This window comes from Haliotis rufescens, unplaced genomic scaffold (assembly GCF_023055435.1).
Source record: "Haliotis rufescens isolate VD_foot unplaced genomic scaffold, xgHalRufe1.0.p SCAF_9, whole genome shotgun sequence".
In the NCBI taxonomy this organism is placed as follows: domain Eukaryota; kingdom Metazoa; phylum Mollusca; class Gastropoda; order Lepetellida; family Haliotidae; genus Haliotis; species Haliotis rufescens.
In genome coordinates this window covers 19,706,507-19,713,781 of record NW_025964383.1, presented here as the reverse complement: position 1 = coordinate 19,713,781, position 7,275 = coordinate 19,706,507, and positions in this window count along the sequence as shown.

Here is a 7,275-nt window from a genome sequence, read left to right as displayed (position 1 = left end):
GAGCAAGAGTCGTATGACGCTCTTAGAAATCTTGGTAGAAAGAGCATGTTTGATTGTATCTTAAAAGTTGTGAAATGTAAACACCAAAAGCTGGAGATGCTGGAATATTGCTCCACATGAAGGGAAAGTTGACTATTGGAAAGGTGAGGTCACCCCTCTTGTCATACAGACTTGTGGAGAGTGTTGCTTGGATCTAAGAAACGAGTGAATCGTTTACGCGGCAGTCAGCACCAATTTATAATTAGCCTGAAACTGGTCCAAACTGACTCACTGAGGTGAGGTGAGACAGCGGACGATTCCAACTACAGTCAAACTCCGTTGTGTCGAACTTTGATATGTCGAACTTACGATTGTCTCGAAGAAAACGTTTGGTCCCTGCGTATTCCTTCTTTATTCATCATTATTGAATTAAATTTTCATTTTCTCGTTGATTGTTTGTCGCATATGTTTGGTGTTATGTATGTGTGTATGTATGTATGTATGTATGTATGTATGTATGTATGTATGTATGTATGTATGTATGTATGTAGTTTGACTCTACAAAATCTGTTTATGAATCACTACTAAACTAACGTTGCTGATTATCATTTGGCACAAAATTGAAAACCCGTGAAGATCCGGGGTAGAATAGGTCTTCAGCAACCCATGCTTGCCGTAAAGGCCGACTATGCTTGTCGAAAGGGGCGACTAAAGGGATCGGGTGGTCAGGCTCGCTGACTTGGTTGATGCATATCATCGATCCCAATTGCAAGGATCGATGCTCATGATATCAATCACTGGAGTGTCTGGTGACTCGATTATTTACAGACCGCCGTCATATAGCTGGAATATTGCTGAGTGCGGCGTTAAAACAGCAAACAAACAAACAAACACAATATTGAACGGTTAACTCCGATATTGTGTTCCTACGATATTTATATTTAAAGTTACTTCACAGAATGAACTCTGTCAAAACTTCAAATATCTTAAGAATGACATCATATGATAACGAGATTATTTCCAAATGTGTTTCGGTATGGCTAGCAAATTTGCGCAACAGGTTTGTCACAGCTTCGGAAACGTCAGCAACGGCATTAAGACACCGTATAAGTCGACGTATTGTCATTTCGTCTCCATGTTGCAGGTATTCAAGCCTGCGGCCCCTTGCGTGGAATGACCCATCGTCGAAGACAGCAATTGGTAGTGACAATACAACGCAGGCGCAGAACGAGACTTGTCATCATCCGTGGCAACCTCAACGGCCAGATATACAGGGATGACGTTCTTCAAGCCGTACTGTTACCATTCCTTCGAAAACATGCAACAGGGAACGTTCTCACAGCACGACAACACTGGGCCGCACATTGGAAGTGTCGTCCAGGATGTGTTAGCTGCACTGTGGCCGTTCGTCAATCACTAGCTCGAATACCAGTTTTAAACCCGACATCTGGGTCTCCAGATCAAGGGGCGTCACCACCAACCTCAGAACCGTCAACAGCTGGAAGGGGCGAGTGACAACAGATTCCCAATGACATCATCAGGCCGCTGGCGACATCGATGAGACGGCGAATCTGGACGTGCATTGGTGCTTGTGATGGTCACTTTCGCTGTCTGGTATCTGAAACAACTGATCATGACAATACCTGCTTCCCTCTGCTCATTACTGTGTACTGTGAAATTGCGACGCCTTGTTTCTTGAAACGTCATGTCCACGTCACCTGTTGTATGACACTTATTGATATGATGCATGTACTATCGCCTGTGATACAGCACTATCCAATAACAAGTTCTTGTTTTTCCTTTTCTAGCCGCCATCGAACATGCGTGTATATTTTCTTTTGCCCGACAGTTTGTATGATATGGAGATCCATATCTTCTAAGTCTGTGAATAAATTCTCATCAAAATTCTCAAAACTTTCTTTGTTATATTTATGTTTGCTGCCGTTGTCTCTTCGCATGGCCATTTTCCCCAACTCCAAAGTGTTTGACGTATATTACAATGGCCGTTTTCCCCAACTCCAAAGTGTTTGACGTTTATTACAATGGCCGTTTACTTCACCTGCTAAGTGTTTGATGCTTTTTACAATGGCCATTTTCCCTAACTTTCAAGTGATTGACGTTTATTACAATGGCCGTTTTCCCCAACCTCAAAGTGATTGACGTTTATTACAATGGCCGTTTTCCCCAAATTCAAAATGTTTTCGGTTTTGTACAATTGCCGTTTACTTCACCTTCAAAGTGTTTGACGTTTATTACAATGGCCGTTTTCTCCACCATCCTCAAGTGTTTGACTTTTATTACAATGGCCGTTTCCTACACCTTCCTTAAGTGTTTGACTTTTATTACAATGGCCGTTTTCTCCACCTTCCTTAAGTGTTTGACCTTTAGTACCATGGCCGTTTCTCCGGCTTCCTAGTGTTTGACGTTTATTGCAATGGCCATTTCCCTAATGGCCGTTTACTCTATTGGACGTAGCAACCACAAACAACTCGCACAAGGCGACTAATTCATAATAAACCTTTAAAAGAACCTGCCACTTTTGAATCCTGACATTCAGATATTCCAAGTCATGTTTGCACGCTTTAGTTTACTGTTAATTATAAACAATAGGGAAATCTCTTTGATCATTGTCAGTATATCGTTTTCTGTCACCGAACTGATCCGAGTGACCTGCTCCGATCTACGTGAAAGTGAAGCTTCCCTGAGTTGTTCCTCAATAGCATCAGTGACATTAGATTTGAAATGATTATCAGAAGACCGTGCTGCAGCCTTTGATCCCTTGGTTTCAATCAGGCACTCCCACAAGCTTTGTCATCAAGCGCTAGATTAGAAAACTGGCTGTCGTACTCGTGATGCTTTGGACTTCCCTTCACTCAATACTTCACCACAGAGCTAAAAAGTTGACACAACATCACAAGAAGGTCATATGCATTTATCTATAACGTGAATCTACTGCATCACTAGGGACAGAATCCTATTCCTGTATTCATAATTCGGAACTCTTTGTCAACTGAACCCGACTCAATTCAAGCCTTTCAACTTCCTGCGAAAGCATTTTTATGTACATAGGAGATATAAAACTGAGGTATAATTTATACTGAAAAATTAGTAAAATTGTGTTTGATAAGAAGACGCAAAGTCTACACAAGAAATCCCCCCAAAAAGTAAAATTATTGTTCATTTGTTCATAAATTCGCAATCAATTTTACGTTCTTAATGGCTTTAAACCACAATAGTCCCATGGGAATTCCGGGACGGAAAACCCCCGGCCGCGTCATACCAAAATATTTTAAAAGATGATACTTGTGTTTCCCCGCTTGGCGCTCGGCATTAAGGTACTAAAACAGGGACCGGTACTATGGTGCTAGTGGGCTAGCACTATAAAATCGGCCGGACTAGTACAAGCAGACACACACACACACACACACACACACACACACACACACACACACACACACACACACACACACACACACCTGGATGGAAAGATAGTATTTGTTGTTTCCCTGCCTGGCGCTGCACACGTGCACACTGAAACAGCAGCCACACAAACATGCACGTTGCTATACACGTGCAATGATCCTGAACGCAACGGTAAAGTCATGAAGCACTGAAGCAGACATTGTATTCACTGAGGATCTGTTACTCTTTCTCCCAGAACTGTTTCTACCAAATTACAACTTTAATCCCGTCTATGTCCTGATCCTGTTACACAATCAATACTTCCATTAAGTGCATTAATCCGTGTATCAAGTTGAAGATGACCGGTATGTCATAGTGACCAGGGAGCCCACTGCACTATTCAGAAGGAACGTGTTGGGGTGAACTCAATGGGTATCTCAGCATAGGACCCGTGAAGATCCGGGGTAGAATAGGTCTTCAGCAACCCATGCTTGCCCTAAAAGGCGACTCTGCTTGTCATAAGAGGCAACTAAAGGGATCGGGTGGTCAGGCTCCCTGACTTGGTTGATGCATGCCATCGATCCCAATTGCGTGGATCGATGCTCATGATATCAATCACTGGATAGTCTGGTCCTGACTCGATTATTTACAGACCGCCGTTTCAGTATATGTTCAAACTTTGAGACTAGCCACTTTGAATTACACATCGATGGATCAGTGTAAATACTTTTAATCCACCATTTGGCAGAAGCTTGTAGCCATGGATACACTACTGCTGATCTATGCTTATGATTGGACGAGTTCAGAAGCCTGATGTTCCACGTATTACAGAGGCTGATGAAGACAGTGGGTGATGGAGACAGGAGGGGATGGAGTAATCGTATGGTCAAAACGTCAACTCGTTAAGCCGAAAACCCGTGTTTGATTTCTGGTGTGTCCTCGTATGGTTTGAATATTGCTAAAAGAGATGCTACTTCAAAGATGCTATAATGAGTAGAGAAATAGGGACAGCACACAAAACATATAGGAAAGACGTTCTAACACTACAGTAAAGCTTAAAGTTTGTTTGTTTACTTGTTGTTTAACGATGCACTCAGCAATATTCCAGCTATATGACGACAGTCTGTACATAATTGAGTCTAGACCAGACAATCCAGTGATTGACACCATGAGCATCGATCCATGCAATTGGGATACGATGACATGCACCAACCAAGTCATCGAGCTTGACCACCCGATCCCGATAGTCGTCTCTTGCGACAACTATGAGTTGCTGAAGATCTATTCCAACCCGGATCTTCACGGGTCTATGGTCTAAAGAAAGAAATCTGAGCAATGTAATTAGGCATCGAACTAACGCCAATATCAAGGCATTAACTCCAGCGCCTTAACTCTTATCTCTCAATACTTAAACACAACGATTTGGTATTACGCTACAAATTACTGAAGTATACGAGGCACTCGCATCAAGACATTCATTACATCCAAACTAAAAACTATTCTTGTTTATTGATGTAATGTTGACAAACAGGGTATTTATACTGAGCACGTTTATTCTGTTGTCCTGATGTGTTGCAGCACGTTAAAGAAATGAGTTGAACGTTGAAACGGTTCAAGCTGAACACAAAAACAAAGCAACCTTAAGATTGTAGTCCATATCACAACCTACCTATTCAATCATACATTCCCTGATAGTTCATTAAATATTATTGTTAGCACAGTACTGAAGTACAGCTGTGTATAACGTATTTACCAGTATATAGCGAAAATAGCTGAAAAAGGTTTATGCCAAATAACCAATAAATAAAGTTCTAACAATACAATCCTGTCCCTCACAACATAAAGACAACTTAATGACCCCTATTGTTTATATTGCCACAAATTCTTTTCATTCTGTAATGCACCGCAGTGCCGCTGTTACCCTAGAGTAATATATACTCCGGCTTGTCCGGCCTTTAAACTTATTCATATCTAAAATGTCCCCGTGGTATTGTAGAGCGTTGTACCAAAGTAGAATCAGGATGTAATAAGATGCTTATAAAAAGGACACATGGGTGAAACAATTCTTGTATTCCCCCGTATTGTTTCAATGTTGTTACAGCCGACGTAAAATGAAATTATCGCTGTTCATTTTCGTTAAACGACGTTATCGGGTATAATGTAAAGTGAAGATACAATATTATTTGAGTAAACACATATTCCGCGTTGGTTATGATTACGTGATTATGTCATATCAACGATTAACAAGCAGATGTTTTCATCGAAACGGATATGCTGCATGTCCATGTTTAAATACCGTAGGGTATAGAGCCGATCCTGTAGATCGTTGTAGGGTATTAGAGCCGATCCTGTAGGTCGTTGTAGGGTATTAGAGCCGATCCTGTAGATTGTTGTAGGGTATAAGAGCCGATCCTGTAGATCGTTGTAGGGTATTAGAGCCGATCCTGTAGATCGTTGTAGGGTATTAGAGCCGATCCTGTAGATCGTTGTAGGGTATTAGAGCCGATCCTGTGGGTCGTTGTAGGGTATTAGAGCCGATCCTGTAGATCGTTGTAGGGTATTAGAGCCGATCCTGTAGATCGTTGTAGGGTATTAGAGCCGATCCTGTAGGTCGTTGTAGGGTATTAGAGCCGATCCTGTAGATCGTTGTAGGGTATTAGAGCCGATCCTGTAGATTGTTGTAGGGTATAAGAGCCTACCCTGTAGATCGTTGTAGGGTATTAGAGCCGATCCTGTAAATCGTTGTAGGGTATGAAAGCCGACCCTGTAGATCGCTGTAGGGTATTAGAGCCGATCCTGTAGATCGTTGTAGGGTATTAGAGCCGATCCTGTAGATCGTTGTAGGGTATTAGAGCCGATCCTGTAGATCGTTGTAGGGTATTAGAGCCGATCCTGTAGATCGTTGTAGGGTATTAGAGCCTATCCTGTAGGTCCTTGAATGGTATAACAGCCTATCCTGTAGGTCGTTGTAGAGTATAAGACTCTATCCTGTAGATCGTAATAGGTTATAGGAGCCTATCCTGTCGATGGTTATAGGGTATAAGAGCCTATCCTGTAGATGGTTGTTCCTTTCATCCCTCCTTAGTGACCGCCTACGTGGTCTAGTTGCTAGAACGTCTGTCCGAAGAGGAAGGTCGGGGCTATATGAATACGTAAAAATATGGCACTTGTTGTTACCCTGCCTGGCGCTCATCATAAAAGGGATAAAACTAAGGTCTGTCTGTGTGAGGTACACGTTCATGCATGTCGCATGTGTGAAATAATCTTGAACGCAGCATTAAACCCCATTTCACCACATCTCACAGTCTTCGCTTGGTCGTCATTTAAGGAGGTTTAATAGACAAGTGGGTGGAAAGTTCTCACGCCGTGCAGAAAGCCGTGTTCGAATCCTTCAGAGGTACTACGTGTTGTCGCTAAACGTGATATCGCTGACAGTGTCTCAGGCGGTCGAATTCCCTCTCTCTCATAAAAATTAACTGTTTTGGATCAGCATATACAAGCGTGCTAGAAAGAATTGGTCAGGTTTCGATTACAGGATCGCATAGGTTAGGATTTGTCGTCTGACAGATCGTTACCTTGCTCCAACGTTTCACTATTATACATGTCGTCATGTTGGGCTTACCTCCCCCATGCAGCATCCATCCGCCATCCGCCATCAATGTTACGACTCCTGGTGTGAAATGGTTGAAATTATATATAATTTTAAGTCTACGGCGAGGGAATCTACTTAAACCATGGAAACTTTGGAACCTGCGCACCTTAATACCTACATGTAACATGCTGAACAACTGGTGTCATCAATTAATTTCAGTGATCCATTCGTTTTATTGTCTTCACGATTTTACCGTTTACGACCAATGGAATCTGTCTCGGAGCCTGGAGTTCTCTGGAGTT